This window comes from Bos indicus, chromosome 19 (genome assembly GCF_029378745.1).
Source record: "Bos indicus isolate NIAB-ARS_2022 breed Sahiwal x Tharparkar chromosome 19, NIAB-ARS_B.indTharparkar_mat_pri_1.0, whole genome shotgun sequence".
Taxonomy (NCBI): Eukaryota; Metazoa; Chordata; class Mammalia; order Artiodactyla; family Bovidae; genus Bos; species Bos indicus.
In genome coordinates this window covers 62009133-62021079 of record NC_091778.1, presented here as the reverse complement: position 1 = coordinate 62021079, position 11947 = coordinate 62009133, and the positions used below count along the sequence as shown (strand labels likewise).

General features: G+C 44.8%; 1 long non-coding RNA gene across 3 annotated transcripts; it reads left to right on the top strand.

The window, feature by feature from the left end:
• Positions 1 to 200: 200 nt before the first annotated feature.
• On the top strand, positions 201 to 11380 carry LOC109574541 (uncharacterized). Of its 3 annotated transcripts, none has more exons than XR_002183104.2 (4): positions 201 to 804; positions 887 to 955; positions 1045 to 1187; positions 11243 to 11380. It is a non-coding gene; the product is annotated as an uncharacterized lncRNA (long non-coding RNA). The 3 variants fall into 3 exon arrangements; XR_002183103.2 differs by lacking the exon at positions 11243 to 11380 and adding an exon at positions 8498 to 9035; XR_011562206.1 differs by lacking the exon at positions 11243 to 11380 and adding an exon at positions 2193 to 3219.
• The last annotated feature ends 567 nt before the right edge of the window (positions 11381 to 11947 follow it).

Here is an 11947-nt window from a genome sequence, read left to right as displayed (position 1 = left end):
CGGTAACTAACAGCACTGTAAAGCAAGTATACTCCAATTTTAAAAGCGTTTAAAGAAAGAGCGGGGAGACGGAGAGACACAGTCTGGTGGCACCCTTTGATCGCTTCTTCAGAGGAATCCCCTTCCCTTACAGATGCGCTAAAGTGAGAGCGCCAAGCTGGGAAGTGAGCCGGGTCCCAGGCGGCGCTGGGCGTAAAGAGCCGGCCTGCCAGTGCGGGAGACGCGGGAGACGCGGGTTCCATCCCTGGGTCGGGACGATCCCCTGGAGGAGGCAGGGCAGCCCACTCCAGTCTTCTCGCCTGGAGAATCCCACGGACAGAGGAGCCTGGGGGGCTATAGTCCATGGGATCGCAAAAGAGTTAGACAAGAATGAAGCGCCTTAACGCACACACACACCCCGACGCGCGCGCACACACGCACACACACACACACACGCGCGCGTGCGCACGTACACACACACAGAATGGCTTGGACAGAAAAAGTTAGTGAAAGAAGAGCACGTGTTCCTGGTGAGTGCTTCTCTGCGAACAGGTACCAGGGAAACGGGAGGACTTCGAGCTCAAGGAGCAAACAGCAGGGCCAGAGCGTCTTCCCCCGGCCTGCGCGGAGAGACAGGCAGATTGCACACCTGCTCCTGCCTCGGGGCCTCTGCCAGGCCCGGCGGGCCGGCTGCAGGCTCTCAGCTCCTGGCCGCTGCTCCCAGCTCCACCCGTCCTCCGGGAAGGAGCCCCTCCCAAGGCAAGTTCAACTGGGTTCCTTGGCAGCCGAAGTGTACACGGACCCCGCAGGGAGTGGTGGAGAAAAGTGAGTTTGACATGCTTGGAAATATTTAGATCTGGGATGTAAACTGCAAGGAAAATGTTTACTGTTTGTTTTCATACCACAGAGATCTGGATCCAGAGAATCTTCAGCGAAGCCTGAACGGCTCCTGCCAAGACACCGATTTAACAATCTGGTCAGTGACACAGGGCATCCTGTTTGAGGAGTCTGAGTTTAAAGAGCGTGTTTCCAGGGTCCTGACGTGTCTGTCCTGTTGCTTTACAGGACTGTTTTCTTTAATTTGTGAATCTGGGATTTGGTGTCTGCGTTTGGACAGAATCAAAATGCTTTCCTTTGATAGAAAGCAAGCGAGCAAGCGCGTCCTATGAGGCTGGAGAGCCTGCTCGCCAAGCCCAGGAAACGCAGAGGTACCTGACTCTTCTGAAGCCAGCTCTTGTGTGTTCATGGCCCGTGGTGAAAGTCGCTGTGCGTGTAGCGGCCTGGAGTTCACACACTGCAGAGTGCTACAGAGCCTGCTAATCTTAACACTTGCTAAGTAGGTTTTAACCAGGACTTAGGATAAAAGAGGGCTTCCCAGGTGGCGCTAGTGGTAAAGAACCTACCTGCCAATGCATGAGATGCAAGAGAGGTGGGTTCAAGCCCTGGGTGGGGAAGATCCCCTGGAGGAGGGCCTGGCAACCCACTCCAGTGTTCTTGCCTGGAGAATCCCATGGACAGAGGAGCCTGATGGGCTACAGTCCACGGGGTCACAAAGAGTCAGACATGACTGAAGTGACTTAGCTCACTATCATAAAAGAGAAGACTTTGTAGACATGATTGGAAAGCTTGCCTGATCTGAGGTTTGTCTTCCATGGAGAGATTTCATCTTGCAGGACCCAACCTGACTTCACTAGCGTTTTCGGGTCACGTTAGCTGACAGCAGAATGGGAAAGTTGCTTGTAAAGGGTGCTTTTAGAAAGTCTCAGTTACGTGCACAGCGTATGTGAGGACCTACTGGGAGGAGAAATGTGCCGGAAATCAGGCTGCTATCCCAATGTTCCCTACATGAGTCTGTAAGAGATCAACTGGGCCACCTTCCTGCCTTCAGATAACATACCAGGCAGAGGCAATTGTAACCATTTTCTCCTCTGTGATCTCTGAGTTTCCTGTCCCACCATCTAATTACTTCCCTGCTTTGGTAATTTCTCTCTCAATCAAGCCCCTTTGGCTGCAGGGCCAAGCCAACTCCTCTTGCCTAATTGACACGGAGAGCAAGCAGCTGCTTCGCAATTGCTGGTCACAGTTGTATTTCGATTCCCTCTTGACAGCTGTGAAAGAGAGTCCCTGTTCAGAATCTTTTAACAGTCAACTAAAAGCCGAGGGCCTATCTTCCTCTGTGGTGGATAGAGACTCATTTTCTGCTTCCTTTTCAGGACACTTAATGGCAACCCACTCCAGTATCCTTGCCTGGAAAACCTTATGGACAGAAGAGCCTGGTGGGCTGCAGTCCCTGGGGTCGTGAAGAGTTGGACGTGACTGGGCGACTAACACCTACTTACTTACCCTTTCTGTGGGCTTCCCCAGTGGCTCAAATGGTAAAGAAACTGTCGGCAATGTGGGAGACCCAGGTTCAATCCCTGGGTCAGGAAGATCCCCTGGAGAAGGAAATGGCAACCCACTCCAGTATTCTTGCCTGGAGAATCCCATGGACAGAGGAGCCTGGTAGGGCTACAGTCCATGGGGTCGCAAAGAGTCAGATAAGACTTGGCAACTAATCCCTTCACGTTCACCCTTTGTGCGTTCCCTTTGACTATCCTCACTGTACCTGTAGTTCCAGCTAAATCTGCTGTCTGCTGATGAAGCTTCAAATATTTAAGATCCTCTGGTTCAAGAAAGTTATTACACTTATTACCTCTCGACAATGAAGTGAAGAAAACCATTTAATACCCAAGCAGTTATTCTGACATAGCCCACTTTTTTCCACATTTCTTCTTAGTTGCAAATTAGTCATAAGAACATCTACAATGGGAAAAATTCAAGCACGTCAAGGAATTACATTTATTAATGAACTAATTTGCATGAAAATGAAAATATAAATGCATTTGATTTTATCAGCTTAGAACACAGGGATAGGAAAGGTGAATTATTCTAAATCTAGTTCCTTTTATTTTGGGGAAAGAAAACCAAACTAGACAGGTAAAATAATTTTTTGAGTCAGATAGCTAGTCTCTAGTGTAGCTCAGACTGAGCCATAAGTGAACATCATTTTTGCTCACCTTCTATTGACCAGCTAAGTCCTAGGCATGCATGCTAAGTCACTTCAGTCGTGTCCAATTCCTTGCAAACCTATGGACTGTAGCCCACCGAACTCCTCTGTCCATGGGATTCTCCAGGCAAGAATACTGGAGTGGGTTGCCTTGCCCTCCTCCAGGGAATCTTCCTGACCCAGGGATCAAACCTGTGTCTTCTGCATTTCAGATGGATTCTTTACCAGTGAGCCACCAGGGAAGCCCAGTTAAGTCCTATAGTGGTTTAGTTGCTAAGTTGTGTTCGACTCTTTGGGACCCCATGGACTGTAGCCCACCAAGCTCCCCGTGGGATTTCCCAGGCAAGAATACTGGAGAGGGTTGCCATTTCCTTCTTCAGGGGATCTTCCCAGGGATTGAACCCAGGTCTCTTGCACTGCAGGCAGATTCTTTACCGATTGAGCTGTATTTACACCTAATTGCCTAGGGTGACAGGACGTGTGTTCTGGTTTGTTTCCAGTGGGAAAAGATGTGGAATCTGGTACGTGTGTGCCGTCTCCATCACCAGAGGGCGCAGAATTGAGTATATTGTTCACCAAAAGCCAGCTGCGCTTGGTTATGCAGTGTTGCTTAGGGGCAACCATTACTGACAGTTATTGAATATTTAGCAGCAAAAGCCCTGTTAATAGAATAATATTCATATCCAGTGACTTTAAAATCTCAAGGTGTTCAAAGCATCATAGATCAGAAATCATTTATTTGCCCAAATATATTATTGATATATTATTATATATATTATTGATACAGGCTTCCCTTGTGGCTCAGATGATGAAGAATCTGCTTGCAATGTAGGAGACCTGGGTTCAATCCCTGGGTTGGGAAGATCCCCTGGAGAAGGGAAAGCGTACCCACTCCAGTATTCTTGAGGGCAGGAGGAGAAGGGGGTGATAGTTGGATGAGATGGTTGGATGGCATCATGACTCAATGGACGTGAGTTTGAGCAAACTCCAGGAGATGATGAAGGACAGGGAAGCCTGACGTGTTGCAGTCCATGGGGTCACAAAGAGTCGGACACAACTCAGCAACTGAACAACAACAATTGATGTACTTTTGATGATATTTGGTAATCAGACATTGTATTAAGTGCTAGACAAATGGAGATCAATAAGATACATTCTCATCCTTGAAAAGCTCTCAGTATTTAAAGGAGGCAGACATGTACACATGTAACAGAAATACAACCCTTTTTTCTATAATAAAATTATGTATATTTGGGGTTAACATATACACACTACTATATATGAAATAGATAAGCAGCAAGGACCTATTGTAAAGCTCAGGACTGTTGTTTTTTTAGTTGCTAACTCATGTTCCTGATGCTGGGAAAGATTGAGGGAAGGAAGAGAAGGGGGCAGTAGAGGATGAGATGGTTGGATGGCATCATCGACTCAATGGACATGAGTTTGAGCAAGTTCCAGGAGATACTGGAGGACAGGGAAGCCTGGTGTGCTGCAGTCCATGGGGCCACAAAGAGTTGGACATGACTTAGTAACTGAGTAACAACAAAGTTGTGTCCGACTCTTTTATGACCCCATGGACTATGATCCTCCAGGCTCCTCTGTCCATGTAATTTCCCAGGCAAGAATACTAGAGTGGTTGCATTTCCTTCTCTAGGGGGTCTTCCCGACTGAGGGATCAAACCTGTGTCTCCTGCATTGGCAGGGGCTTCTTTATCATGGGGCCACCAAGGAAGCCCATGGAGCTCAGGGAGCTATATTCAATACCTTGAAAAAACCTGTAATGGAAAAGAACCTATCTATATATCTTTCTGTCTGTCAACTGTCTATACCTGAATCCCTTTTCTGTACACCTGAAACCAATACAGCTTTGTAAATTAACTACACTTCAATAGAAACTTCAATAGAAAATGGCTTAAAAAAGTACATGTGTGCCATGTGTTCTAAGTGGCTTCAGTCGTGTCTGACTCTGTGACCCCGTGGACTCTAGCCCGCCAGGCTCCTCCGTCCATGGGATTCTCCAGGCAAGGATACTGGAGTGGGTTTGCCATTCCCTTCTCCAGGGGATCTTCCTGACCCAGGGATCTAAATGGGTCTCCTGACTCTCCTGCATTGGCAGGCAGATTCTTTACCACTGGCGCCACCTGAGAAGCCCATATACATATGTAAAGATAACCTAGACAGACTACAAAGAGACAAAGACAAAAATGAAGAATTAATATCTAGAATCTTTTTCAATATTGGAATCCATTGCTAATGCTAAGTCACTTCAGTCGTGTCCAACTCTGTGTGACCCCATAGATGGCAGCCCACCAGGCTCCGCTGTCCCTGGGATTCTCCAGGCAAGAATCCTGGAGTGGGTTGCCATTTCCTTCTCCAATGCATGAAAGAGAAAAGTGAAAGTGAAGTCGCTCAGTCGTGTCTGACTCTTAGCGACCCCATGGACTGCAGCCTACCAGGCTCCTCTGTCCATGGATTTTCCAGGCAAGAGTACTGGAGTGGGGTGCCATTGCCTTCTCCGATTGGAATCCATTATAGGGCTATTAAAATTCAAAAAATTTCTTTTGATGAACTCTTGGCTCATCAATATTACTTATTTATATTATTTTATTTATTATTTATATCATTTATAAATAAATTTTTATAATACCCACTCCAAGTTCCTCTGTCAAGTTCCTCTGTCCATGGGATTCTCCAGGCAAGAATACTGGAGTGGGTTGCCATTTCTATAGGGGCAGCAAAAAGGGAACTATTATGTTCTGGTCTGATAAGAGAAGTAAACAGGGATGGTGAGGGAAAAGTCAGCAGTAATTAACGATGCCTGTAATATCTCATTAAATAAGAAAGTTTACGAGTAAAGGGTTGTCAAAATGCAAAACACACCAAACTGAAGAAGTAAAAACAAAAACTGTTTTAAAAGGTCAGTGGTTTCTCTAGTTCAACATCTTAGGAAAGAGGTCTTGAAATCTAGAATAATGTTCAAACTCAGAAAATCAGCAAAGCGCCCCCCTCCCTTCGTGGTTGCCCTTTGGATGGAACCAGTTAATAGTCACACTCCTGTTGCTGAGGCGCTTCCAGCAGGGCCCCTGGGCCACCTCCCGCGATGCTAGGCCCCCGATGGGCCTGACGAAGGCAGACTTTCATTAGAGCCTCTCACCACCAGTGGCTGGAACCCGTCCACTCCATGCGAATAGACAACCACAAATATTCCGTTCTGTATATCAGTCCCAGAAGGAGAAGCATGGAATGCACACAGTACGCTTTGAACCTCATAATTGTTCCTTGTAATAATAAATTTTTACATTTGAACCTGTGAGTTATCAAGGAAAAAGAAACAAAAAGCCACTTTGGTTAAAGGATCGACTTAAAATAACAGGAATTATGGAGATGGAAAAATACCACTTTTCTTTGTTGGCCCAAGGATTTATGTTTGGGGAAAAAATGATTCAGAGGTGATGGCCTTTCTTGGACAGCGACAGACTGGAGAACGGTTTGCATCCCTGACGGGGGCTGGTGTGTCCGCTCTGGTGGGGAGGGGCGGGGCAGAGGCAACCAAAGAGCTCAGACAGCTCGGTGTTTACAAAGGAAGAAATTCTGGATTCCTTTCGTAAGGAAAATTTGTTATGAAATTCTCCTCAGCCTTTACTAGAGAGTGAGAACATTTGTTGTGCTTTAAACTGGAATACCAATATTGCTGAAAGTGATATATCCATACAAACAACAGGTTTTTCCAGCCAACTTGTTATACTCAAGGCACGCTTATCAGATTCTGAGCCTTATACAAATGAACTCCAGATGGGAGAAACAGTCAAACATTTACACGTTAGAAATTCCATGACAAAAGAATAAAGAAAAGATAGACATTTTTCCCCTGAAATTTCCAAAGAGGAGAATTGAAAAAGTTTCAATACATTTTTCAAATTTCATACATAAAAAATTACTTTATATTGAAAGACAAACTGCTGAGTACTGAAAGGGAATTTGTCTCTTGTTAATGCCGCATGCAAATTCATAACAAAATAATTAATAGATGTACTATCCAATGTTGTAGCTAATTTATATGAGCAAATATAGATAACAGATATGCAAATGAAAAATATTTACTTATGTTGATGATTAAAAATTGTCATTAAGTTAAGGTCATATTTCACCTGTTAAATTACAGTAAACATCAAAAGGGGATTTTTAAAGCTAGCAAAGGCATCAACTTTCCTTCATCACTGATGATACTTGTAAATTGGTAAAAATGTTTTGGGATGCAACGTCAACTTCCACATACTTGTGGATTGAATGAGCTATGTTCAGAGATGTGAAACGGTGAAAAAATTATCTTTTTCTTCCACAATAGCCCGTTGAAGTCCTGTGTTGAATCTACCTTTTTTGCTTTTGGACAAAATCCTCTGGTAAATTCATTTTTGAGTATACAGAAGTCCAGTTTGAGCTTAAGAAACAAACACAGCACCAACCCTTCGTTGTGTGATCCTGCTTCAAGCTTCTTCTCTGGACACCTGCCTTAGGACTTGGAAGCCTAGTACGGAAGGTGGACACTCTGTCATTCTCCACCTTATTCTTCCGTTCCTCCTTCCTTACTGTGCTGCCTTGGCCCCTCCTTGGTGATAAGGAGTCAGAGAAGAGAAATCAGGTCTTAAGAGTTATCAGCTGATGCACTGGTCCAGTGACCCACACCGGAGGCGGGTAGTTAAAGGCTGGTCTTTCTGTCTCGGTGTTTATGGACTCTTCAAAGACCGCCCATGATAGCACCGACTGACTTGGGCAGTGGCCCACCCGGGTGGCCGTGTGTGAGGTCCGTCTGAACCCCTGCTCCTCTGGAGGTCTTCTTACCACCTCTTACTCTTGCAGGCAAGCCACAGGACGGTCCTCTGCAGGTGGCTCCTGCCTCCCGCTCTCTGCAGGGTCCATCCTGACGCACTTTCCTTTTCTGTGTTGAGCCCGCTGGATTTCTTCCATCCACCCTCTTGCCTTTAAATGTTTCAGGCGAGGGTCAGCTTCTTTGTTTTCCAAATTCCTCACATATCCACATTTTCTCGCTTGACCTGAGATTGGGTGGTAAAGCAGGGTGGAGGGGAAACAAACTGTGGGACTTCCTGACGATTGTTCTAAAACCTTACTTAACCATCTTCCCGGTGCCGTCTTAGCTTTTGTCACATAAAAGAAGGTGGGCGATAGGCTGAGCGGAGCTGAATCTGGTTTTGGCTCCCTCCTTCACAGCTCACATGTAAATGACCAAGGGTCTCTCTTTCTAAAAAGAGAATCATACACGCCGTTGTTTTCATGAGACTTACATTAGCTGAGACAGAGACGGTGTTAGCAGGTACGCACTCAGAAAGCCCTCTTCACATCTTGAGAAGGACACACAAAAATGGAAGTAGGACGAGGTTAAAAGGATGATATTTCTTTCACCTCATTTGCAGTCTTCCTTTAACAATGCTCTATTACTTCCGCAATTAAAAACAGACTCAAGGAAGCCAAGCGGCAGAGGACCAATATATCGGTGATGCTGGCCCACGAACTCTAAGGACAGCTCCTGAAGAGGAGGGGGCGCCAGATGGAGGCTTCCACATGATTCCTGGACAAATCTGTTTCCCCACAGATGGTAGTGTTAAATCGTCTAAAACAGACTCTGCACACCCCAGCTATAGGTGCTCCCTAGCGCTCTGCATCCCTGGGTGGCGCCTCCTTGGACTTCAGATGTAAGCTGTCTGATACATGTTCACGCAGCTTTCTCCCGAGCCCACTAATGTCTAATGATACGATCTCAATAAAATACTTAAGAAATAAACCAAAGCTAACGTCCTTTGATGAAAGAGGGAAAATTACAACGTCCCAGAGTGTGTTTAATGCAAACAAGGGAAGACGTCTTGGCAAACCCTTCAGTGGATTTTATCTCCGTTTACCATGTGTCCTCATTATCTGAACTGTAATCTGCATATACGTTGGATATGAAAGTAAACCGCTTTTGAAGGTTTGCGAATAAACTCTTCCTAAAGCTTGATCACTCTTTTATTAACTGATATTTACACTAATAAAAACATTACGTGCTTCAATTCAAACCAAAAAGAGAGCTAACAATAGCACTTAAAATGGATGAAAAGGCCAAAACTCTTAAAGGTTATAGCTAGTCGACTTGCTCAATCAATAGTGTTGAAAATCTAAATTCTCATGTTTGAGGGGAAGTTTAGATCTTTACAACTACATGTCTTGCTTCATGGTTACATAGGGATAATTGATTAAAAATAACCCCCCAAGTAAAAGCATATCAGGTATATCAATTTAAGAATTATCATCCTTTGGGACTTCCTGGCAGTCCGGTAGTTAAGGTTTCACATGCTTTGGGGCCAAAAAACCAAAACATAAAATAGAAGCAATATTACAACAAGTTCAATAAAGATAAAAAATGGTCCACATCAAAAACTCTTTGAAAAAAAAGAATTATCTTCCTTTGATCTTTTAGTACTTAAAGAAAAGAGGGTAAAGTTTGTGGTCAATTATTTTTTAAAGGAACGTGGAGTTGGGCATAACGGCTCATTGAAATTTGGGTCCTGTGCTGTAATCAATCAACTTTGGCTAGAAAACAACAATGGGAACTCAGTGGCACATGGGCACAAATATTTATTTCCCATTTGTGTGTCTGTGTGGCAGCAGGGTGTCGGGTGGGGATTCTTTGGGTAGCTTGGATCAGCTGGACTTGGGCTCTGGACACAGTCAGGTCAGTTTTGCTGTGTGTTCATCTTCAGGGGCCAGGAGACAAGGCGGGGAGAGTGCTCAACAAGGGGGATGGATGATCCCAAAGAGGATGAGAAAAAACAAACCATGCCTCTCAAGGGTCAGACCTGTAACGTGCATACTATCCTTTCCACTCATTATTATAAGTTACACATTTGTGTGTTGGAGAAATATACCCCTCCCACAGAAATTTGTCAAGAATGGAGTGACTGTTCCTGAATAGCAATCTAATGTCACACAAGCAACACATGTATTCTACTTCCTGTTCCTACAACGATGTCATAAACACGTCAATCTAATCACTAAATTCTCTCATTATTTTTTCCACTTTACTATTCTCCCACCTCTCCAATTTCTCCATCCTTTGTTATGGGTATAACATCCCTCCCCTAAATTATTACAAGGGATTCCTTCCCTGTATTTCACACACCTTATCTGTACCTCTGATAACACTGTCATTGTTCACCTTTTAACATAAAATTTGGTCATATTGTTGTTGTTCAGTCACTAAGTTGTGTCCCACCCTGAGACCCCATGGACTGCAGCACGCCAGGCTTCCCTGTCCTTCCCCATTTCCCAGAGTTTGCTCAAACTCACATCCATTGAGTCGGTGATGCCATCCAACCGTTTCATCCTCTGCCACCCACTTCTCCTCCTGCACTCAATCTTTCCCAGTGTCAGGGTCTTTTCCAATGAGTCAGCTCTTCGAATTAGGTGGCTAAAGTATTGGAGCTTCAGCATCAGTCCTTCCGATGAAGATTCAGGGTTGATTTCCTTTAGGATGGACTGGTTGGATCTCCTTTCAGTCCAAGGGACTCTCAAGAGTCTTCTCCAGCACCAGCGTTTGAGAGCATCAGTGCTTCGGTGCTCAGCCTTTTTGATTCTCACATCTGTACATGACTACTGTAGTATTACTCCTCCCCTTATAATTCAATGAACCCTCCATCATGACAGGTGGGCAGGTTTTTTTAACACAGAATGAATGACTCTGTCCCTCTAATTTGTTCCTCTCCCCTCACCCCTTTCCTAAACGACTGACAGTTATTGCCATGCCTTTTGTTCCTGACAAAATTTTGATGACTCTTGGAAGAGTCTCCCATGGGCAAGTTTAATAATCAGAAGGACAGACAAAAGAGGTTAACAAGTCTGGCAAGAAATCTGGATTTGCACCTCCAAAGCCCACACAGAGTATTTTCACTCCCGATCCTCTGATCCCAGATTGAGTCTCCGGGTTTGGGTACCCTGTATGCCTGTATCAGCTTCTGGGGCCTTTTTAATCAGCCTGCAGTAGCATAGGATCATATCAGTAGCTTCCCTGGGTCAGATTCAGTGGGCCTGCTGGCCCCTTCATGCTTAAAAAAAGATGGTTTAGAGTCAGGGGTGTTTCTGTGACAACTTTGCTCATTAATCAACGCCTGTGAAGAACAATGAAAGCCATTTGGGAGGTTTGACCTCCTGTTTTATTCCTTCCTACAGTGTGAATTTCTGCCAGGAGTGATTAGATTTCTTCTTGTTCTCCCAACCAAGATGCGGGAGAGTGATGAATCTACTTGAAGAAAAGGACCCCATGGAGACCTGGGAGAGTGGGACGAAAGCATGTGATATGGACAAACAACGGCAAGTCTAATATTTTATTTTACTCTGGAAACATGCGCAAGTAAGGGCGTTATGACCCTTCAGCTATGTTTCTATTCTTTATTTTTAAAATTATTTTATTATTCTTATTGTTATTGCATTTATTTTTATTTTTTGGCCATTACTGCCTAGCATGTAGGATCTTAGGTCCCCAGCCAAGGATAGAACTCAAGCCCTTGCATTAGGAATGCAGAATCTTAACCCCTGAACCATCAGGGAAGTCCTAGCTATGTATTTTATTTTAAAGAAAGTGAAAGTGAATATGTTAGTTGCTCAGTCGTGTCTAACTCTGCAACTCCATGGACTACAGCTGCCAGGCTCCTCCATCCATGGAATTCTCCAGGCAAGAATACTGGAGTGGGTTGCCCTTCCCTTCTCCAAGCACTCTTCCTGACCCAGGCATCAAACCCAGGTCTCCTGCATTGCAGGCAGATTCTTTAGCATCTGAGCCACCAGGGAAGTCCAGATACATTTTTAGATAGCCTATATTCCCTGGCAGGTCAAAGTATAGCCTATTAATTTGATCTGATGAAAGTGAAGGAAAGT